The sequence below is a fragment of the Gorilla gorilla genome, chromosome 3, assembly GCF_029281585.2.
Source record: "Gorilla gorilla gorilla isolate KB3781 chromosome 3, NHGRI_mGorGor1-v2.1_pri, whole genome shotgun sequence".
Classification (NCBI taxonomy): domain Eukaryota; kingdom Metazoa; phylum Chordata; class Mammalia; order Primates; family Hominidae; genus Gorilla; species Gorilla gorilla.
In genome coordinates, this window is record NC_073227.2 from 158383131 (window position 1) to 158408764 (window position 25634).

General features: G+C 33.9%; 1 long non-coding RNA gene across 1 annotated transcript in view; it reads left to right on the forward strand.

Annotated features, from left to right (window-relative positions):
- Positions 1-19735, forward strand: part of LOC115934352 (uncharacterized) — a 57933-nt gene extending 38198 nt beyond the window's left edge. The window contains exon 2 of the long non-coding RNA XR_004070178.3: positions 17550-19735. This is a non-coding gene — a long non-coding RNA (uncharacterized lncRNA). The remainder of the gene's footprint in view (positions 1-17549) is intronic.
- The last annotated feature ends 5899 nt before the right edge of the window (positions 19736-25634 follow it).

Consider the following 25634-nt stretch of genomic DNA (forward strand, 5'->3'; position numbering starts at 1 on the left):
ATGAAATCAGTAGGGGAAATGAGAAAAATCTTGAGATTACTCAATATACAAAAAATCCTGAATTTGTAAAAGTGCCTCCATTTTGTAAGTTTTCTGACATTTGGAGTCCCTCTGAACTCTTATTTCCAGCTGTGGAAATGGAGCAATTTGTTCTGTAAACACTTGTGAAGACATATTGTGCTCTGTGATCTCTATTAAGTTTTCATTTGCTAAACTTGAGTCAACTCAGGCAGAAGAAATGTATTTTGAGAGCAAGCAAGAAAAAAGCAGTTTTAATTTTTTTCCCATTTTCAACAGATTCTTGGGTTCTCAACTTTATCTTTTCTGTACAGAAAACTTAATTAATTCTAGAGAAAGATAAATTCTAAGACTACGAGAGAAAGAACAGCTTTCAATTTCTAATAAATCACTAAAATGCTCTTTTATGGCATGTGTTAGTAGACTCTTCCCCATCTTTGTGAGCTTGCTTATTTTCTCCCCTTCTAGAAATTTGTAAGTTAATACATACACTTTGATATGAGAGAAACAGATGATATAATCTTTTAATATTCCATCTACACATAAGACATGCTTGAAAATATCAAATAAATCTAGGTCAAGAAGAAGAGGGATATCTCAATATAAATATTTAAAGCCCCATGTTTTAACAATGATTTAATCATTTTAAAAATTGTCAGTACTCAACTTTGGAAAAGATAGAACAGATAAAAACTAAAGAAAAAAACATAAATTATTATTGTAAGGAAATGGTGGGTGGGAATTATTAAATCTGAATGAACAAACAATAAGAGTTTGTATTAGTTTGTTTTCTTTTACATAAAATAATCCCATATAAATTAGTTCCTTTAGCCTTTTCCTTTGACCTGAAGCTGTTCAAGCCTAAAGGAATTCACAAAATTCCTCTTTGTCATTGAACTCTATGTGAACATAGATGTTTTGTAGTTCACACAGATCATAGACTTTTGATCTAAATATATAAAAACAGGGGAGAGAAAGTCAGGAATTTCTAATAGAAATGTAAGGTAACATTCTCAGAAATAAGAGCTCATTTGGGAATACTTTTAAATGGTGTGATTTTTTTAAAAAGTGCTTTAGCTTATAAAACAGTGGTTTAGAGGATTCCTTGTGTGATATTTCTGCCACTTCCCCCGTTAATAATGACTTTCATTACTTCACTCCCATTATCATGTTAAATCTTACAAGGTTTTTCTTTTTCTTTTTTTTTTCCAAAATGGGGTCATGTATGTAATAAAGCTGCTTATCAGACTAATTGATCACCAATTCTACCTGTGCAGAGTGACAGTGGCACTTTGTGATAGAATTAGAGTGTCTACTCAGTTTATAGTCATTTGTCATCAGAGCTTATTTCTCTGCCATTGGTGAAGAGACCAGTGCAAACATGGGCATTGATCTGCGCTTGCTTCTGCACCACTGTGTAGACCAAGTATTCACTGGTCGGTGGTAAAACTGGAAAACTAAGGACAGTATGGAGAATTTTCAATTAAGTTAAATGTGTTCACTTTTAAAATTTCAATATATATAAATTCTTACTTTTGATTCAAAATGTCCCCTCTTATAGATTGAGAGTATGCTAAGATTACAGCTGAGTCTTGCTCTTTTGACAACCCCCATCCTCCCACAAGCATATATGCACACACTCACATAACCAAGCAACACAGCACAATGATGGCTCACTAGCCGGTCTTGCCAAACATTAAAGTAATTTAACACTTTTTTTATTAAGAAGGTCAACCAAGCCCACGATTCACCTAAAACGATTAATCTCTGTCTCATTATAGTTCTTATTAAACAACTCTTTTATGAGCTTATTTAGAAGTAGGTGTGATCAAATAACAGTTTATCAACAGCTCATGAACATTGAAAATGTGAAAATTCAGTTTGAAATATCCAATAACTTTGATTATATCCAAGATGGTAACTACACAAGAAAACAAGGATCTTGAGAAGGTCCTTCACATGATAATATAATAATGGTTCACTTTTGCCTCATGAGCATACACATAATTAAGGTATAATCAAAATAAAAAATTCTCAACATACTAACGATTGAAGCATCTCATTTATGTTAAATTCAAGTGAGTTTAAGCAAATTTGAGATTAGTGTATTATTCTAATCTTAATTTTTTTACTATGTCTTATTTTATATTGAAGTTTATACATTTCTTAGATGAGTTTTGATGGTTTGAGATGTGTTCTGAGTCATCTGTTACCTCTTAACTTTGCTCAGGTCTTTTACTCTCTCTCAGTAGTAAATAATACACGTTTTAGTTGAATTCTGTCTGTAGCATCCACTGTAACTTGCAGGAGTAGGGAATCTCATTAAGCATCTTACTGAGAAAACAAATATTCATCACAGTTCTTTACATTGTTCTCATGGGAAATCACATGTAAGCAGATATTTGTTACAAAGTGGTGCAGTCACTCACACTGCCTTACTTTCTCTGTGTAACTACTTGATACCATATTGCCAAAGTGTTATTTATTGAAGAGCATCGGCTATTTAAAAAATTTATATGAGATCAACTTGAATTATATAGGCTATCAAATGTAGATAAGAGATTAGTGGTGATTTGAATACATACATACATAAATATAGGAGATTGGGGGCTCACGATGTGATTGGAAATGAGCTGAGAGGCAGAAAAATATCTTATTCAGCATCTGTGTGAGGTGGCTGAGGATAGGAATGTGGACAATAGAGAATAGTTGGTTTCTTGTAAACTTGTGTTTTCCTATTCTTACTCAAATTGAAGGCTTCTTTGTGTATTTGAGGGAAACTAAAGGAAGTTATAGGGGGCTGACATACTTGAAGTTATTATTAATATATTCTCATAAAATACAGTATCACTGAACATTTTTGTTCTCATATAATGACCATGTTGTTAGCTTATTTATCTCTTGTTGTAATGTCTGTTTCATACAGAAGGAGAAACAAGTTTACTTTAAATGATAATCTTTGCTCCATCAAAGCACAATGATTTACTTCGGCACATTTACGTCACACTATACTTAAAAGCTTTATCCTTTAGTTAAATGAGACTTTGAAGCCTAAATTTGCTTTTTGAAATGATATGTTTGAATTTCCAATCATGTATTTTCTTCCCATATACTCTTCAGATAAAGGAAAAACTTCCATTTTCACTATCTTAAAAGAAACATTTTTTCTTGGATAACAGCTGTAATTCATGCATTCATGTCTAAACACCAGCTAATTAATTCAGAATCAGTATTATATGTAATACTGAAATTAGAGTCTGAGCTAAAATTAACTTTGTCATGGTTAACTCTTTCTTCATAAAAATTTTTGCAGAAATCCAGGCGCAGAAGAACCTGGGATTTTCAAGTAATTCTCACATACCCACAAAAATACTTTAAAGAGAGATGTGTTGAGGATTGGCAATCCAGTTAAGTTGATCATATCTTTCATGCCTAGTTCCTCAGTCAAAGGCAAAAATACAGTCCCTTACTGTCAAATTTTGTCTCCAAAACTCCCTTACCCACCATGATCCACAGATCACAAACCCCAGGAAGCTCGGTTTCCTAGAGTACAAACTAAATCAATTTCAGTCTTTGCCCCAGTAGAAACCTGTCCATATTCCTCATGGATAGTGGGTTCCTGTCAGCTAGTTATTATTCTGTACCCTCATATTTCCAGGCTACAAGACAGCATTTATAGTCACCTCCCTTAATCTAAGTATTTTCCTTGACTTCTTATTTTCCTCTCTTATTCAAAACTAACAAAACAGAAATATAAACAACGAAACTCCTTTGACCTAAAATTCTGTGTAGAACCTAATCTGTCATCACTTTAAAAATGTCAAACGTGTTCATGGGTTTAAAAACTCACTTGCTACTAAAAGCCTATAATGAAAGAAAATATACCAATCCCACCCATCAGTTCATTCCCCATAGCCTAACATATTTTAGTTTTAATTTCTCTTAATTAACCACCCTTTTGCAGTATATACATACTACTTACTCCCTCTTGTTTTGACATTGCATCAAATAAATATAAAACTATTCCAAAATTTAGTGATTTAGTTGTGTAAAATCTTTTTAATAAGTTGTTAACAATTCTTCTCCAGGCTGTGGGTTGGCTGAGCTGACCTCTGGTTGGGATGGACTTGACTGATCTTGGCTGGACTCACTCATATATTTATGTTGAGCTGGTAGGTCAGCTTGGGGCATGGTGGTCTGGTGTGGCCTCTGCTAGGTGACTCAGCTACCCTTTCCATATCTCTTACATACTGAAATCTCTCATAGCAGCCAACTCCTATTCTCACGACATACTCTAATGGCATTTTACAGAAGCAAGAGGATGGGAAAATGTGCAAGCAGTCTTTCAAAGCCCTGCTTGCATCGCAGTTACTGTTATCCCATTGTTCAAAGAAAGTCACATAGCCAAGTGCAAACTAGGTTTGGGAGCATAGCACCGAAGGGTATGGATACAGGGAAAGCATTGATTTGGCCCACAAATGAAATCAAGCTGGCTTCCAGTATTAGAATATGAAACACATTTTCTCAATTAGATTCCTAATCAGAGATTTAATTTTCTGAGTTACTGCGTATATGAAAATCTATTCCACTCTCACATAGTTTGAAAGTTGTGCTGACTATGTTGGAATTCAGGTTCCTAGATTGGAAGTTGTATAATATTTAGTCAGGATAGTGTAAAGTTACTCTTTCATTGTCCTTTAGGGCCCAGTATTGTTATTGAGAAGCCCAATGCCATTTTTTTCCTAATGCTCGTATTTGTGCCCTGTTTTAATCTCTTCAGATTTTAGAGTATTCGTTTATCAGTTATGTACTTATCAGTCTTTTCTCTTTTTCCCTTTATCTTAGAAAATGTGTAATGCTGTGCCCTCATGTTAATAATTTCATACTTGTCTGATACCCCATGGATTATTTTATTATGGAAACTCATATTCTTCAATTCTGGAAAATTTTCCCATGTTGTGTCTGATAAATTTTCTCCTTCTATTTACTCCTGTGTCCCTTCCTGGAAGTCTGAAGTACTTAAATTTAGACCTTCTGAATTAATCACTGAAGTCTGTTATTTTATTTTGGACATCTGTAATCTGTCTGTCAATTCCTATGAATTTGTACATCTCTGGACTTCCAAGGCATCTTTTTTCAATCAGGCCTGCTTCTCAACATTACTTTCTTGCACACCCAAATGTTTCTAAATTCTAAGTCTTCCTATTTTAGTGTTTTCAGGAATTAAATTCCAATATTCTTGCTTTACACTAGAGATTTGGGGGCATATATTATGTGCATGATTTATGAAAGAAATTTTCTCTTTTTTATGTCAACTTCTAAATAGAGGCATGTGCTGCAGAATGATGGTGGTCAATGACATACCACATATAAGTCAGTGGTACTATAAGATTATAATACCATATTGTTACTGTACCTTTTCTATCTTTCAATATGTTTAGATACACAAATGCTTATCACTATGTTACAATTGCCTACAGTATTCAGTACAATAACATGTTGTACAGGTTTGTAGCCTAGGAAGAATAAGTTATACCATATAGCCTAAGTGTGTAGCAGGCTATCATCTATGTTTTTCTAAGTATATGCTTTGATGCTTGCACAATGATGAAATGGCCTAACGATACATTTCTTAGAGAGTATTCTCACTGGTAAGTGATGCATGACTGTATTGTGCCATTATTCCTTCATTCACATTTTTGGGTATAAAACAGTCTTTCAAAATGTTATCTTTTGTTGTCCTTTTTCCCAGTATTTGACCTGATAGATTTATATTTTTCAAAAATTCCTTTATGATCATTTTAGTGGTGTCTAGAAAAGTAGTTAAATGAATGTGGCAAGTTTAGCATCTTGAAAAATAAGCCCATTAATATCTAGTTTATAATAATCACATTATTGCTCTCTCACCATAAATCCAACTTCCAGTTGGGCAATGCTATGTTAATCTTCTATTTCTGCTTGTAATCAATAGACCCCCAAATTAATTTACCATTTTTCCTATAAAATCTATAAAATCTCAAGGCGTATTCTGATACTAGGGAAGAAAAATATTTTTTGTAGCACCTGGAATGACAACCACAAAGATGGGACAGATACTGACAGACACTTAGACTAACTCCAGAGAAGTAAACTGTTAGTTTGGTGCAAAAGTAATTGCAGTTTTTGCCATGAAAAGAAATCATTGTTGCCATTAAAAGTAATGCCACTAAAAATAATAGCTAAGCATGTTTGACACTTATAATTCATCTCTCTTTTAACAAGTCCTAAAACACCTATATATCACTCATCAGACTGGACACTTACTAAAATGGTAGGCAAATCTCAGAGACTGGGATTAGAAAAAGTTAATCATATTCAAAATAGGAAAAAAATTAATTCTGAGAAAAAAAGTAAGAATAAAAAATATATAATGGCATTAAGGTCCTGAGGTTGAATTCAGGACTGTACTATTATATTAAAATTTTGATAATGTCAAGATTCTAGATAGAGTAAGTTAAGGGAAAAAGATAGAAGACCTAGCAGATATAGTAATGACTCTAGTAATTTTTAAAATAAACATTTGAGAGTGATGTTTCATATGCTTGGAGTAACTGGCATCAAATTAAGTTCAAGGAGTAAAATGGGAGTGTGCCATTTATGCAAAAGACTATAGTTCCTGAGTCTGTGAGGGGGAGTTCATGCTTTTATTTAAGAAATTAGTGGAAATGGGACACTGGAGCTACTTGCAAACACATCCCGGTAAAGATTGAGCCAGGAATACCTTAGTACAATCCTATTGGGAACTCAAAGACATTCATAGTTTCAGCATTTGGTGGAAGAAAAGAACACGATAACTAACAACAGCATCCAAAATTGTTTTTTCTTATGTCCCATGCATCCTCAGTTGCCCATCGGGGTCCTTAAGCTATGAAATTTTAGAGTCACTTTTAAACCTGTTCTTTTGTTCTTTCTTAATTTAAAATCAACTGATAAATCAATTACTCTATTGCTATATTTCTTGCTCCTTTTCTTATTGAAGCTGTCATTATCTCTTATTTAGATCAATATAATTGTCTCTTTAGTACATTCTCTTTTCATGGTGTCTCATTCAGTCCACCTATGTGACCCCAGATTTGTATTTTTAAATCATAATCTGACCACTAACATTCTTGCTTTAAAGTCTTTCAATCCACATTACATATAGAAACTCATATTATGATTGAATGTTATTTAAGCTTTTCCTCATAATCTGATCTAAATTTGTGTTAATCACATACTATTTTCTAGGCACACATGATTTCTCATCATTCTTAAATATGCACTGTATGTCGTATCATAAGTTTCGTCTCCATGTTCACACCATTGTCTTTGAATGGAATATCTCTTCCATCCTGCTAGTGAGAGTCTTATCCATTCACACAACTCCAGCCTTTTCTGATGTCCCAGGTCATAATTAGTTTTTTCCTTCTCCCTATTTATAAAGCACTTGTCTTATTCCTCTACATTAGATTTCGTCACAGTACAACATGCAATGCAATGTATTGAGGCACCTCTGTATGTTCTTGTGAGTTTCTTAGGAACAAAGGCAGTATCTTCCTCATCTTTGCATCCACTTTATTTTCTAGTTGAACATCTTGCTCATGATAGATGTTAGTCCAATGAAATCCAATGATCTTCCTCTTCTTCATGCTGTTCTACAATGCTTAACTACCTTCATATTCTTTGTGCAATCCACTTCCAGTAAGAGTTATTTCCTCCACTTGAAAGTTTATGATTTACATTGGATACCTTAATATGTATGAAATTAGCTAGTTTCCTTATGTGTTTTTATTGTATTCTGTTCTCCTATACATTGGTAGTTTGTTATAAATTTGAAAATATAAACTGGATTTAGGCATGTACATAAACACTTAGACGGCATATGTAACTGGAAAATTATGTTAGCTTCATGCAATGAGGGAGGGCATGACAATGCTAAGAATAGTCAAATGTGAGTTAGTACTATTGATAGAAATATATAGCTCTCTTTTATGAAGATAATAAATTGTGAATTAAACTAATTTATTTATGTTCTAGACTCAGTTCATTGTCGGTGTACAGACAGAGCTTTACTTTCAAAGAATAGCTACACACAGAAACAATTCTAGGATCCAATACTTTTTGAACACCCTGTAGTTGAGCATTATAATAGTATTATTAGATAATTTTAGAGTGCCAATTATAGTCTTATAAATACAATCTGTGAAACTGGAAAGTTCTCAAGGAAGTAAGTTTGAAGATGGTGATCTTTAAGAGCATGGATCATAAATTAAAATAATCAAATAAAACCAGTTGTTGTAGAAAGAAACAAAATAAAGGCTAGGGAAGTTTATAGAAACAATAATCTTAAAAATAAAGATATCCGAAATGTTATTATCAAAAGAAATCCATGTGAAATGCTTAATTTCTGAAAACAAATAAAAATCCAAAAAAGAGGAAGTCAAGCTTTCATGGAAAACTTCAAACAAATGACAAAACAGGATTATTTAAAACACAGTTAAACACTCCCTGGAATAGAGAATGAAGAAGAACTAACATTAGCAAGGTAGAAAAGAAACTGACATTTTAGTCTGCATGATGGACCCTTAATTCACAGAAATTATCCTTTAGTATTTTCAAAAGTTGTTCTGAAACTTTGGTGATACTCTAATTCGAGACATGGGTAGGAAAAGGGGAGATTTATGTGCCTTTTACTGAACCACTTTTACTCATGCTCAGCCTCAACATTATTCTTTTCTTTCAACTGCATGACTATACCTTGGGAGGAATAAATAATTTGAAAATATATGAGTCGACAAAGAAAGAAATGCAGAGTTGCAGACTGATAATGGAAATTACAGGGGTTATAAAATATCATATATTGTGTTGCCATTACGATGAAAGGAATACAGGAAGTTATAAATAACCCACACCATTTTTTAAAAGACTGCTTTTTAAATATTCTTTGTGGAAGCATAACTGATAAAAGTCTAGTCATTTTTCATGTGAAGTCATTTTTCTCAATAAGCAACTTGCTAAAGTGAAAAAACAGGATTAGACAATGGTTGCATTGTTTCATTCAGCACTTCTGAATGAAATGTCATATCCTGCGTACAGTCTCATACATGAGTGAAATGTTGAATGGCTTTGTAATATATAGGTGTTATGCAACAGAAATGTGAAACAGTCTATAAAAATAATGCTTTTATCATGGAACAATAAAGAAATCACAAAGAAAAGAACCATTTATGGTATTACCAACTTATTGAATTCTTTGCAATTTATAAAGTGTTTTCAGGTACATAATTCAATTAAGTTTTCCTAAGAACTCTGTAATCTAGCCATTTAATACTATTTTTCTTACACAGACGCCGAATAACATTAAATGACTTGCTTAAAGTCTCATAGGTAAATCCTTTGATTTTTAAGTCAAAGCGGTAGAGAAGTTGTAAGTCTAGGAAAAGGTGAAAAAAGATATGGGAGAGAATGGCATCTGCTATTTTCAAGAATACCTCAGGTCTTACACTTATTAAATGACTTTACTTGCTGTATTTACTATGAGATAGAAAGAACCAAGATGTCAGGGAACAGAAAAGAATGACTCTATTGAAACAGCCTCAAATTATTCCTCAGTTCTGAACAAACAGTTTGATATTATTCTGAACTATACAACATTCTGCAAAGGAAAAGGGACCAATTTACCCATATTTCATGTTGAGCCAGTAAGAAAGCCCAGACCAGTTGGATCTTCTAACTTCCACTGAAAACTGCAGGTCAGGTAGACCAAGTTTGCATTAGATGATTTGGAAAAGAAAGGGGATAGGTAAGAGGAATTTACTTATTGGATCCAAACTAATTAAATCATGCAACAAATGCCTTACGCATGTCACCTTGGTGAGAGAAAGGGAAAGTCTCAGAGAATATATAGAGTCTACTTTAATGACAAAGATTTGTTTCTGGCAGGATCTTAAAATATTAGATCTCAACATTAACATTGATGTGTATAATTTTTACACTATATTCATAGTGGCTTTCAAAGAGGCTAGAAATTAATAGAATTCAGTTTAAAGTAAAAGAGTTGTGAACTAGTGCACTGTAAAATTGTTTGGTTATATTAGCACACAGAAATGTTCTCTAATCTGCTAATTATCCCATGTATTTTCTTATTTCTGGAAAATACCTGTCAAAACGCTTTCTCTGATGATAATGATGACTACAGTTGTATATATTCTAAATATATAAATGAACTAAACATCTCAAAAAATGTGTATGCTTCACTATTGATTTTCTGTATTCATCTCTTAAACTTAATTTTCTGTAATTAGTTGCTACTTGCAACTTTTACTTTGAAAATAAAATTCACTAAATATAATATCTTTTGAGTATCTGTTTTACATTAAAATAATTTTATTTAAATTAAGTCAGTTTTTTTTAGTTTAAAAATACTTTATTGCTAAAAGATGCTAATGATAATGAAACTTCAGTGAGTTGCAATCTTTTAGCTGGTGGAGGGTTTTGCCTGGATGTTGATAGCTGCTGGCAATTTCTTTTTGTTTTTTTTTTAAATTTTATTATTATTATACTTTAAGTTTTAGGGTACATGTGCACAACATGCAGGTTTGTTACATATGTATACATGTGCCATGTTGGTGTGCTGCACCCATTAACTCGTCATTTAGCATTAGGTATATCTCCTAATGCTATCCCTCCCTGCTTCCCCCACCCCACAACAGTCCCCGGTGTGTGATGTTCCCCTTCCTGTGTCCGTGTGTTCTCATTGTTCAATTCCCACCTATGAGGGAGAACATGCGGTGTTTGGTTTTTTGTCCTTGCGATAGTTTGCTGAGAATTATGGTTTCCAGTTTCATCCATGTACCTACAAAGGACATGAACTCATAATTTTTTATGGCTGCATAGTATTCCATGGTGTATATGTGCCACATTTTCTTAATCCAGACTATCGTTGTTGGACATTTATGTTGGTTCCAAGTCTTTGCTATTGTGAATAGTGCTGCTATAAACATATGTGTGCATGTGTCTTTATAGCAGCATGATTTATAATCCTTTGGGTATATAACCAGTAATGGGATGGCTGGGTCAAATGGTATTTCTAGTTCTAGATCCCTGAGGAATCGCCACACTGACTTCTACAATGGTTGAACTAGTTTACAGTCCCACCAACAGTGTAAAAGTGTTCCTATTTCTCCACATCCTCTCCAGCACCTGTTGTTTCCTGACTTTTGAATGATCGCCATTCTAACTGGTGTGAGATGGTATCTCATTGTGGTTTTGATTTGCATTTCTCTGATGGCCAGTGATGATGAGCATTTTTTCATGTGTCTTTTGGCGGCATAAATGTCTTCTTTCGAGAAGTGTCTGTTCATATCCTTCCCCCACTTGTTGATGGGTTGTTTGTTTTTTTCTTGTAAATTTGTTTGAGTTCATTGTAGATTCTGGATATTAGCCCTTTGTCAGATGAGTAGGTTGCAAAAATTTTCTCCCATTCTGTAGGTTGCCTGTTCACTCTGATGGTAGTTTCTTTTGCTGTGCAGAAGCTCTTCAGTTTAGTTAGATCCCATTTGTCAATTTTGGCTTTTGTTACCACTGCTTTTGGTGTTTTAGACATGAAGTCCTTGCCCATGCCTATGTCTTGAATGGTATTGCCTAGATTTTCTTCTACGGTTTTTATGGTTTTAGGTCTAACATTTAAGTCTTTAATCCATCTTGAATTAATTTTTGTATAAGGTATAAGGAAGGGATCCAGTTTCAGCTTTCTACATATGGCTAGCCAGTTTTCCCAGCACCATTTATTAAACAGGGAATCCTTTCCCTGTTGCTTGTTTTTGTCAGGTTTGTCAAAGATCAGATAGTTGTTTATATGTGGCATTCATTCTGAGGGCTCTATTCCGTTCCATTGGTCTATATCTCTGTTTTGGTACCAGTACCATGCTGTTTTGGTTACTGTATCCTTGTAGTATAGTTTGAAGTCAGGTAGTGTGATGCCTCCAGCTTTGTTCTTTTGGCTCAGGATTGACTTGGTGATGTGGGCTCTTTTTTGGTTCCATATGAACTTTAAAGCAGTTTTTTCCAATTCTGTGAAGAAAGTCATTGGTAGCTTGATGGGGATGGCATTGAATCTATAAATTACCTTGGGCAGTATGGCCATTTTCACGATACTGATTCTTCCTACCCATGAGCATGGAATGTTCTTCCATTTGTCTGAATAGATCAATAACAGGCTCTGAAATTGAGGCAATAATCAATAGCTTACCAACCAAAAAAAGTCCAGGACCAGATGGATTCACAGCTGAATTCTACCAGAGGTACAAAGAGGAGCTGGTACCATTCCTTCTGAAACTATTCCAATCAGTAGAAAAAGAGGGAATCCTCCCTAACTCATTTTATGAGGCCAGCATCATCCTGATACCAAAGCCTGGCAGAGACACAACCAAAAAAGAGAATTTTAGACCAATATCCTTGATGAACATTGATGCAAAAATCCTCTATAAAATACTGGCAAACCGAATCCAGCAGCACATCAAAAAGCTTATCCACCATGATCCAGTGGGCTTCAACCCTGGGATGCAAGGCTGGTTCAACATACGCAAATCAATAAATGTAATCCAGCATATAAACAGAACCAAAGACAAAAACCACATGATTATCTCAATAGATGCAGAAAAGACCTTCGACAAAATTCAACAACCCTTCATGCTAAAAACTCTCAATAAATTAGGTATTGATGGGACGTATCTCAAAATAATAAGAGCTATCTATGACAAACCCACAGCCAATATCATACTGAATGGGCAAAAACTGGAAGCATTCCCTTTGAAAATGGGCACAAGACGGGGATGCCCTCTCTCACCACTCCTATTCAACATAGTGTTGGAAGTTCTGGCCAGGGCAATCAGGCAGGAGAAGGAAATAAAGGGTATTCAATTAGGAAAAGAGGAAGTCAAATTGTCCCTGTTTGCAGATGACATGATTGTATATCTAGAAAACCCCATTATCTCAGCCCAAAATCTCCTCAAGCTGATAAGCAACTTCAGCGAAGTCTCAGGATACAAAATCAATGTACAAAAATCACAAGCATTCTTATACACCAATAACAGACAAACGGAGAGCCAAATCATGAGTGAACTCCCATTCACAATTGCTTCAAAGAGAATAAAATACCTAGGAATCCAACTTACAAGGGATGTGAAGGACCTCTTCAAGGAGAACTGCAAACCACTGCTCAATGAAATAAGTCAGTTTTTAAAAATGTTTTTGTGGCATTGGTTCTAGTTGTCTCTGTCTGGAAAAAATTGATTTTTCAAATCAATTTGAAAAGTTGGCTGAGCAATATATAGTCACTTAAGCAAACCTGTATGTACGTGGACAAGTAGACATTAACGATTACTCTCATTTTTATTATCAATGTGTCTAAAATTATAAATTTTTTAAAGAAGATCACCCACTCATTAATTTTTTTTCTAAGCCATAATAAATCTCAATTTATATTATTTTACACAGTAACTATTTTATTACATTAATATATCTATTTCCTCTATTGAAGTATTCTTGTTTTCTTTCCATGTTTTTAAAACTATAAACATTGTAAATAATATTGTAAAGCTGGTCATTTTTAACAGCAAATTTTAACAATAGAATGCATAGGTAAATTAGTATGGACATGTTTGGATTATTAAACAATTTAGCAAAATTGCCCCTTGGAAAGTTTATTTTAATTGTATATTTCTACCAAAAAAAATGAGAGTGCCTTGTATCTTCGCTATTCGTTCTTAGTCTCTTAAATTTTTGTCATTTGTAGTGATCAATAACGCTTTCGTACAGTGTTTTAATGTTTAACTTTAGACCATACAGTGGGAAATGTATTCATATCTCTTTGCCCATTTATATGTCAAATTTTATGAAGCATCTGTCCATTTCTTGAAATTATTTTCATTTTAACTGACTTATCAAGTGTTTTATATATTGAAAGTGTTCAAATTTCTTTTTCTTATTTGCTACAAATCACGTTTCCAATGTTTCACTTGTTTTTCAATCTTGATTATAGTATTTTTTAGCCATTCATATTTATTTCTGTATGCTCAAAATCATTTTTCTAATTTCAATTTTTAAGATTGAAATACTTTTGGAAATGCATTCAGTGCAATCTAATTGTTGGTTTTCATATTATTTTGCAGGCTAGTGGGGAATACTGCGGAAGCATCAGGAATATCAGCTGTTGACAGCTGCTCTATTAATTTGACTATCCCCAGAGTGCTCCATAGCCTGAAGTTATTTCTATTGATGGAGCCAAGTACTCAATCCATTTGTTTTCACTCTATTAACACATTTATTTTCTACAATAATTCCATGATATAGGTTACTATTATAATTCCTGTCTTACATATGAGGAATCTAGAGCACAAGAGGTTAAGATGTTGTTCTAAGTTTATGCCAACTTAGAAATAAGTTTATGCAAACTTAGGTAGAAATTGGGAGAGCTGAGCTTTAAACCCAATCTGTCTTATTTCAGAGTTCACACACTTAACCCTTCACTGTTACTGCCTCTACAGCAAGTTTTGGCACTCTTTTTAATGAGCTTCCCGGTAGGTCCCTTGAGTGATTGTGTGGCCAAGATGCATTTCTTTTGGAAGCTCGAACTGTTTATTTTAAGCTTCACTTACATGAACCTCATTTATGACCTTTTCCTGAAGAGAATGATCGCATTTTAAAGCTGCGCTAATTTCCATGTCTAGCTTCTGTTACAGGCTCACTTTAGGCTTTTTGTCTTTCTTTGGACTACTAGAAATTATCAGAAGGACATTTTCTTTTAACTCCTTTGTCTGGGTACTCTTAAATGCTGACTTTAAATAGAATGACATTATTTGATACAAGTGAATTATGTATATAGAAATGTAGCTTTCTCTCTAAAGCTTTAAGTTTATTATACATTTTATTATGCCATTCCATGAAATATGATTGATTAATTAATAATTATGAACAAGTCCTGGGTATACTTAGCAGTACTTTACTTCTTTCAAATATGGCATTTTTACAGACTTCAAAGTCTTCTTTGTATTGCATAGCTAGAGATCACGTCACACAGTGTTATGGCTGATATTCATTGATCTTCACAGTGTTATGGCTGATATTCATTGATTCATCGTCTTCATCACTGGTGACTTTAGAATATTCTTATTCAACAGCTCAATTTTTCTAAAGAACATTATTTAGAAAATTTATTTAATTAAACTATATACATGGATGAGATAATATGATAAAAGAGCTCTGAATATAAAGTCAGAAGGCTTAGGTAACATTTTATTTTTTTACTTCATAATGTTGTGATTTCAAATATTAGGCTTTCAAATCTTGGTTTCCTCAACTTTAAAATGTAAATAATAGAATATACCATTTATACATGGCACAAATATTGAAATAATTAGAATAGACATCAAGTAACGGTGGGTGAATGCATTTTGTTATAAAGCACCCTATATAAATATGAGATTCTATATGTTATTCAATATAAAATCATCAATAAAAATTATAGCAATACCAGAAAATGTATATTGACAATGACAAAACACTTAGCCGCTATAAGTATAATGAATTATTTTTATTTTAATAAAAAATAAGAATCCAATATTGTTGTGGTTATAATTCTATATAGCCATTTTTTGGGTTGTAGATTATTAAACATAGAATCAATGTCATTTTATGAGTAAATGTTTTCCATTATACCACAAACATTCTTAAATATGTTTTCGCATTGAAATTTCTTGTTAAAAGCTGGTAAGTTAAAGTTGCGTGCATGTGTGTATCCATGTGTGCATATATTCATGTTTGTTTTATGTGAGTCAACAAAGGTTTAAGTTGTAATTTATATCTGTGTTAAATAATTTGTCCATTTGTTTCTTCTTATTTTATGTTTTTGATATGTTTCCCTAGTTTTGGAGGAAAAATATATTCTGAGTGAATTCAGTGATTTGGAATTAAGATTTATTTACAGAAATCATTTTGTTTCATAATAAGTGTTACTAAAAGTGATTGCTAATCATTCTCAGAGACAAAGAATATGTGTATTTTTAATACTAGGAAAGGGTTGCTCTGAATACACCACCTGGGGAATATCATCTGAGGGTGACTTTGGTTATGGTGCTTTTTAAGGCTGCCTTTAATTGCTTTTGCATGCAGCTATATTCATGAATGTGCATTCATCAAAGAATGAAGAGCAATGTGACATTTTCAAGTTTTACTAAGTCAACTAGCATCCGTTGCCATAGTACTCAGAAATAAGGAAGCCAGGAAAAGGCAGAGCTGTTTTTCATTATGCATTGAAAGGTGTCAGCAGGATTAAAGTATAAAAGCAAAAAGCAAAAAAAAAAGCTAAGAGAAGGTGAACTACTTACCAAATGGTCACTAATGAATATAAAAAGCAAATACACCAGCCAGCACTTTTGGAGAAGGATGAGATTGAAAAAAGATGTAATTAAAGGGAAGGGTAACTTTATTATTTCTGAAAATATAAAAAATGCCTGATTCTCTTTTTTCTCAGGTAAGAAAAAATGTTATCCCCATACATATAATATCTCCAATTTGGGAAAACACTGTCCTCTGCTAGGGAATAGTTTGAGCTGGTTTTACACCTTGAATGAAATAAAGATGCATAAAAAATAATTTTGTGCCCTTCAAATAACCTTTGAGTAAAATTAATATTCAAGGATATACTTGATAACTAGGGCTAGAACTTTGTAAATAAGTATAACCTTTAAAAATAAACATCAAACCTTATTTAAATATGGTGGCTTCATAACTAGACCCCCAACTCTGTAATTTCTAAATGTCGATGAATTTTGACAATGATACAATGTTTATGGTGTAATACAAACAGGCCACACATTCATTGCCATCATTATTCCAATATCTCTCTTCCAAGATCATCATTTCTGAAATTTCTTCTCTGATCTTAACTTACTAATCTGAGTTATCTTATTCTCTCATAAGCTGGATTTTGTCCTCAGCCTTCAAGCCAGAGATTTGATCTTCCACTCTTCTGATTGATCAGAATTTCCATAGTCTTGATTGTCTGTCCTAACTTCCCACTTAATCTCTCAATTTTTTCCCTCATCTTCTGACTATTGCAGGAGAAAGCTATACAAAAAAAAAAATTGATTGGTTACATTACAAACACAATCTATCAAATTTCATTTTGACCTGCCTCACTGCTAAATAAACTTTCTATTTTTCCCTTATTGAGCCAAAATTCTATTTGGGATCTCCAAATTTCAGTATTTTCTCTTTCAGATTTCTTCCACATTTCTTTAACTCTAGCCTGAGCTTCCATACATATTGTGAAATTATTCTATCTCCCTACTCTATATGGACTATTAATGTTAAATGAAATGGTGTACATTAGCTTCTCTGTTTCACTCCAAAATGTACCTTGTTTGTCACTCATTTCTTTTCATTTTCCATCTCTCTGAATGCATGCCAGGCCTTCCACCAAGGCTCTTAATTTTATCTTCTTTCTCTTCCAGATTGAAACTAAAAATCCTGATGAGTTAAATAGTACCCTAGTTAAGCAGTAATGCAAGCTGAAGAAAATTCTTCCACTGTTAGGCTGGGCACGGTGGCTCACGCCTATAATCCCAGCACTTTGGGAGGCCAAGGCGGGTGGATCAACTGAGGTCAGGAGTTCGAGACCAGCTTGGCCAATGTGGTGGAACCCCGTCTCTACTGAAAATACAAAAATTAGCCAGGCATGATGGCAGGTGCCTGTAATCCCAGCCACTCGGGGGGCTGAGGTGGGAGAATCGCTTGAACCCGGGAGGCGGAGATTGCAGTGAGCAGAGATCGCGCCATTGCACACCAGCCTGGGAGACAGAGCAAAACTCCATCTCAAAACAACAACAACAACAACAACAAAGAAAATTCTTCCACTGTGTAGAAAATGCATCAACATTATTCTAAGACTTTCTTCAGGAAATCCCAGGCATTTAAAGTCAGCCCTTTAATACTATGGTTCTTATTAAAACCAGAGATTAATGTATAACCAAAACTGAAAGCTTCATAGGTTACATTGTGTGAACATAAATGAAATAAAATTACTGTGATAGAAATAGGCTTTAGTCTCTCTCTACAATTACAAAAACGGAAGTTGAATGAGGAATTTAAAAGATAACAATACACTTTTATCTTGTAACTTAGTGTTAATCACAGTGAAATATACTTTTCAGGATAACATTTTCAAATGGAGCAAATATCGTTACTGATTGATGGCATAGCCTTTATTTGCCTTGTCAACATTAAGGTAGGAAGACTTCTGAGATAAAAATGTCAGACTGACAGTAGTGACTCAGAAGCAGAAATTCAAAAAATGCACTTGCTGTAAATTTTGCTACACTGCCCAGGGCACTTCTTTGTCTGTATGTGTAACATGTATTCAGCTATTGTAAAGTTTCTTTAAGAGTCCTGGAAGTACTATGACAGTAACAAGGAAGATTGATAGCAGATTCCATGCCTCTTTGTTAATCACATTAAGAACTCTGCTTGGTACTCTTTGATGTTGTGTCTGGAAACATACATCCCCACCACACCACATTGAAAACTTTCATCCTGTTACCCATCTGCTGCCAGCAAATGATCAGTTTAAAGGCAAAAAATGGGTGATGGGGGTGTGAAAGTCAAAGATTTGCCAAGCATACCGTTTTTCTACTACTCATTCTTCTAATTACCTTTTGGGAAATGAGAGAACCTAACCATATAACATTTTGAAATGTTTCCTTAGGGAATCTGAATAATATTTTATGTAGCTTGAGTTATATGATAATGACAAGCATGTCTTCAAACATTAGAATTAAACCCATGGATGTGGCATAGTGCCTGTTGTTTTTCATCATAAGAGTTTATGATAAAACTGAGTACTGGAGTCTGCAGTTTATAAAAAGATGTTTCCTTCTATTTAGCTGGAGGAGTTTCTTATACTGGTGGATTGGTTCCCAGCACCTACAGTCAGATAAATAAAAAGTTGCAGCAGGGGGACCAACTAGTAGGGAGTACATTTCATCGGTTGGAGAGAGAAAATTTATTTCTTCAATTACTTTAGAACATCTGCATGTTACAAAGAGGAATGTGCATTAACACAATTAACCATTTCTTTTTTTTAATTGAATTCATGGATTCATTCCTAAGTTTTCTAATCAGTTTTGCTCTGGTGTCATAAGTTAAGGGAGAATCAATACCAAACTTATTTTCCTGCATAAAGAGATTACTTGGATAACAGATTTTTTCCAGTGCTTTTGGAAATATTGAGTCTAATAAAATAACTCTAACAGAGATACAATTATTCATATCAGTAAGTTGTTCATCAGAAATATTCCACAAAGACTAGACCTGAATCTAAATTGGAGGCAAAATCATTCAATTCAATAGAGCAGTTGCACTTTTCTCATATATTAAAATGACCAGTTGCACCTAGTAAACAGTACAGCACAACCCCTAAGTGCAGGGGTTCTGGAGGCAAAACATGAGGGTCAAAGCCTCACTGTACCACTTTCCAGCTGTGTAATCTTGGGAAAGATTCTTCATCTGTAAAATGATGCTTAAAAGCTATACCTGACTTTTAGGATTGTTGTAAACATTAAATTTGTAAATGAGAATGATCTTATAACTGTACATGTTAACCATTGTTTAAACCTATATGAATAAAATTCTAGATGAGTCACTGATATAGTTTGGCTGTGTACCTACGCAAATCTCATCTTGAATTGTAGCTCCCATAATTCCCACGTGCTCTGGGAGGAACCTGGTGGGAGATAATTGAATCATGGGGGAGGTTTACCCCCTACTATTCTTGTGGTAGTGAAGAAGTCTCACAATAGCTGATGGTTTTATAATGAGTTTCCCTTTTGCTTGGTTCTCATTCGCTCTTGCTTGCTGCCATGTAAGACTGTGATTGCCTGGACTGTGAGGCCTCCCCAGCAACGTGAAACTGTGAGTCCATTCATTTTCTTTATAAATTACCCAGTCTTGAGTATGTCTTGATCAATAGAGTGAAAATGGACTGATAACAGTCTTGGACTGTGAGCTCCAAGAATTAAATGCTGTGTAGAATGATGGAATATCCTGGGAAGACATCTACAGCTCTGGAGAGGCACTACCTAAAATAAAGAACTTATGTCAGAAAGGAAAATCAAACCTATCTTCATCTTAATGGATTCTCATTAACTACATTACTGGTGAACATTTTTCATACATGGCTGATTTTCTCAGCTGACACTACAATCAGATTTCATTCCTTCTCCAAACAGGGATGTGTTTACTCTCAAGAAATGCAATCTAATTTAAAATTGGGTGGAGAAAAACCATGTCAAAAAACACAGTAGTGGTACGGCTAAAATAGATCAACCACTTTCTTACATACAAACCAAAATGTTTCAGATTAGGTACTTCATTGTTTATTTCTTTTAGAATAGAAAAGAAAGAGTTAAGATTATATCTCTGCCTAAAGATTTAGAAACAGGGTCTGATGGTAGCACCATCAATGAGTTACTTCCAAATAGTCTGCCAGAGAGTCCATAAAATCTAAATGTTCTCTTTAAAGAGGCAGTAATTGAGAATCATTATTTTAATATAGAATCTCAACTGTCACAGCTATAAATAATACTCCATCCCATTATGATTATTTAGTGTATTGCTTTCTTAATGATTGTTTTCATAATTAAGAAGAAATGCAATATTCTCTCTATTTAAAAACCTTTTTTTGTAGGTGTATTGAACTATATATCCATCCTCCTAGCAAGCTTGGTGTCCCAAATTGGATTAGAAAAAAAATAATACAGGTAGATTTAGGATGTTTGTCATGCTAATAGGCCTTCTTTAGGAAGAGAAAACTTCAATTAGTTTCTGTCATGGATTGGAGAAGGTAAAGGCTGGAGAAAGGAATAAATGTGGGAATTACATTAAATAAATTTATCTAGGGAAAGTCATCCTGAGAACTACTTAGTAGGAAAAGCAAAGCAAAATGTCTATATAGGAACACTTCCACAATCCAGAGCAGTGAGGATTGTCAGGAGGAAAGGGAAATTCTTTGAAATGGTATCTCTGTAAATACTTTTGAACCACAGGAGAAGCAATGTACCGTGAAGTCAAGTCAACAAAGGAGAGTAAGATTAGCTCTCCAAGAGTCTGAGATAGTAGAACAATATAAAATATACTTTTGCAATTTCTGAATATAATTGTTAAGTGTTGCAAAAATGAAGTTAAACAACACTGAAAAACACTGAATAAAAATAAGCAGATATGAAAAGGAAAACAAACAATTTTTTAGAATTGAATATATAGAAATGAAAAACATATACTCTGTAGACAGGCCAAATAACTGAATATGAGAAAAGAATACTGATGAACTAGAATATAGAGCTGAAGAAACTCTCTAGAAGCTGCAAAATGACATAAAGAGACGAGAAACATGAAACAGAGGTTAAGAGATATAAAGGGTAAAGTGGAAGGTCAACTATTTTTTTTTTCTTTTTTCTGAGACAGAGTCTCGCTTTGTTGCCCAGGCTGGAGTGCAGTGGTGCAATCAGCTTATTGGAGCCTCGACATCCAGGGCCCATGTGCAAATGATCCTCCCAACTTAGCCTCCAAGCAACTGGGACTGCAGGCTCAGGCCACTATGCCTGGCTAATTTTTTTTTTTTTTAAGTTTTTGTAGAGATGGCAGTCTCCCTATATTGCCCAGGTGGATCTTGAGCTCCTGGACTCAAGCAATCTACTCAACTTGGCCTTCCAAAGTGCTGGGATTATAGGTGTGAGCCACCACACCTGGTCAACATATTTTTATTGTTTGTTTGTTTTTTGAGACGGAGTCTCGCTCTGTTGCCCAGGCTGGAGTGCAGTGGCATGATCTCGGCTCACTGCAACCTCTGCCTCCCAGGTTCATGCCATTCTCCTGCCTCAGCCTCCCAAGTAGCTGGGACTACAGGTGCCCGCCATCACGCCTGGCTAATTTTTTGTATTTTTACTAGAGACGGGGTTTCACTGTGTTAGCCAGGATGGTCTCCATCTCCTGACCTCGTGATCCGCCCACCTCGGCCTCCCAAAGTGCTGGGATTATAGGCATGAGCCACAGCGCCCAGCCTGGTCAACATATTTTTAATAGGAATTTGAGAATGGAGAATAGGGAAAATAAAGACAAAGCAATATTTGGAAAAGTAATAGTTGAAAAATTTCCAGGAATAGTTAAAAACAAGTTCTTAATTTCTAAAATTACAATATATTAACAGAAAAGTAATAAAATGTAAATTTAAAAAATGTAAATCCAAGATGAATTTAAAAATAAGAATTTGTAAAAGAATATGTATGTGGGTATATATGTGTGTGTGTATATGGGCGTGTCATCATCTTCTAGACATCTATGGTTTTAGCACATGAAAAGAAACAAAAATAAAGCAAATAGGCTAACATTATTAGAATTCTATTACTATTAATGTACTCTAGTATGACCATGTTAATATTAAAACTTCACTTTGACAAATGACACTATAAACAGGATTAGACCATAGACAGAATGTATTAGAGCACAAATATATAAAGAAATTTTCTAGGTCAACATGAAAAAGGCAACAATCTAACAGAAAATATTAAAAGGATATGATTAGGCAATTCACAGAAGACAAAAATTTGAATGGTTATCATCTTATGAAACGATTTCCTACCAATCAGAAAAATAAAAATAAATTTTTAAAAGATGGCAAGCATTTGAAAAATCTCATATATTGCATTTCTATAACTAATTGCATAAATAAATATGTCATATCAATTGAAACTAAAACATATACCTTATGATGTAGGAATTATATTTCAGTTGCTATATTGTTTGCAATAGTTACATGTAGGATAGATAAGTGATGTATTATTATTACAAATGGATTAGTATATAGTGTTAAAAATCTACACTGTATGAAACTTTAGCAATAATGAGGCTATAAAGTTGTCTGGAAAGAAAATATTAAAATTTTTAAAAGCATTTAAAAAAATTTCCTGTAGGTAAATTTTCAGATGGTTTTAGTATAACACAGTTAGAGAGGATTCATTATAAACCTTGCTTAATTTTTGGGTTATGGAGTATTATTAATTTTAGACATCAATAGGAAAATAAAATTATTAATTATTTGAGTAAACACTCAGAATAGAAATAGATGTAGAACTTTAAATTCATCAAGGAACAAAAGACATTCATCTAAATCAAGTCAGAAAATGTCAAGAAAAAAACGAAAAAAATAAGCAAATAATGAATGAATGAATAAAATGCAAGATTAAGAACACAGTATATGAGACAATTTTTAAGATCTTAAATTATTCACTAAAAAGAAACAATGACGTAAGACACTTCCATTTAAGTTAAGCGTAGAAAATAACTATTGATATTGAGCACCTTACCTTGGTAGATTCTGCAGAATTTAGGCTGAGATGACAAAATTTTGATGTAGTAGAAAGACAATTGAGCCCTTTTTCCTGGCTCTGAAACTTATTTATTCCATGCATGAAATTGAAGGAATACATTTAACTTATATGAATATCTGTTTTTAAATGCAAATGTGCGGTAATGAGAGCAGCTTTCCCTTAGAGTTTAGGTTGAATTTCCAATTGCACATCATCACATGTGAGGCCTTTCATGAGGCTTCTCTAGCCTCATCTCCCACATTTTTCTTCTCAGGACACCTCTGCTTCAGCTCAAAAAACTATTTGCAGCCCCCACCACGGATTCTCCACTGTTCAAAATCTGTCCTCTTCAGAAATTGCTATGTCCAACCAAGTCTTTTAAGGGAAACTACACTGCTGAAAAACCTACTGAAGAAGGAGAACCTAGGATATCCCTTGGAAAAATGACAACCAATTTTACCAGACAGTGGTATCTAAGTCAGCAAATCTGGTAGCATCTTGCACAGAAAATCATGAGTAAGAGGAAAAATGGTAATATGTTGGGTTATTCACATATAAGTTTGGAATTATTTCTTTGGAATTTGAATGGAAAATTGTGAAGATAATCAACCACGGATAGCAGAAATAGAAACAAGAAAATAGACCATAAAGGGCAGAGACCAAGAGTGGAGGATGATCATATTAACAAAACTAAAATAAGGAAAGCATTACTTTCTTTTTATACATTAAATAAGTGAAAACAATTGTACTCTATTATACCTGTTAACAAAAAAGACCATGAGATCTTTGGAGGAAAAAGGAGAACTTTACTTTTTTAAAACAATCTGCAGACTGGGGAGACACAGACTTTGGTGCAAACCAATAATGCACTCTGGGGTTGGGGGTTGGAAAGTTAGAGATTATAAAGGCGAAAGCTGCAGGGGGAGTCAGGGGAGTGTAGAACAAACAGAGTCTTAATTGGATGGCATTTAAGCCCCAAATCACCACTATCTCTTAATTGGCTGGTTCCAGGTGGCTGGTGGTAGGTTGGCTTGTGCCATGTGGTTCTTTCATAGTCAGTTAGGGAATTCTCAGCTGCAGTTGTTTCCAGGAACTGTTATTTTAGTTAGCTGTAGAAAAACAGGTTTTGCAACACTTTCTAAGGACACAGAGTGACTGCTCCCTCACCCTGCCATGGGCTCTGGTGTCTGCTTTTACTTTTGAGCCACAGAGTCTGGGAGCATAATTGTCTAATAACTGGGAGCATGATTTGACTTACCATATTGAAAACAGGTGTTTTTTAAAACTCTAATTTGAAAAAAAATTGATATAGATAACATAAAACATGATTTCCAGGCTAATTTTTGTTACTCTTTTTCTTTTGAATGAATGTTTTTAAAGGTAGTAATTTTACATTTAATTGAAAATTTTCTTAAACTAGAGAAATTAGGAATCCAATTTACCTAAAAGTAAAACAACTAAAAAGTTTCTCCACATTCTCCAGTGTAATTCTCTTGTGTGTTGTTCTTCAAGTTTCAAACATGCATAGTATAAACTGAGATTTACCTCTGCTAACAAATTTCTTTCCTCAGTTTTTGCCAAAAAGTTCATTCTTTCATTTCCTGGTAAAACAAATAATGGAAATTTGATTCCTTATACATGTAACTTTTGAGTGAGTTTTTTTGTTGTTGTTATTAGAATAATGGAGTACAAGAAGTATGAATTAGCAATAGAAATAAGATAAAATAATTTTTTAAGAGTAGGACCATATATTTTATGTACTTGCCCCCCCATCCCCCCCAAAATTAGATATTAACATAATTAAAAAGTTTTTCTTTGGCACTAACAGCTTCTAAAAACAAGGAATACTGAAGGGATTTAATCAGCTAATATTTTATTTTTTTATTTTTTTATCAAGTCCAATATTTAATTTACAGATGACATATTCCAGAGAATATTTGAAGCCTGTCATTTTTTTTTATTATACTTTAAGTTTTAGGGTACATGTGCACAATGTGCAGGTTAGTTACATATGTATACATGTGCCATGCTGGTGTGCTGCACCCATTAACTCGTCATTTAGCATTAGGTATATCTCCTAATGCTATCCCTCCCCCCTCTCCCCACAACAACAGTCCCCAGAGTGTGATGTTCCCCTTCCTGTGTCCATGTGTTCTCATTGTTCAATTCCCACCTATG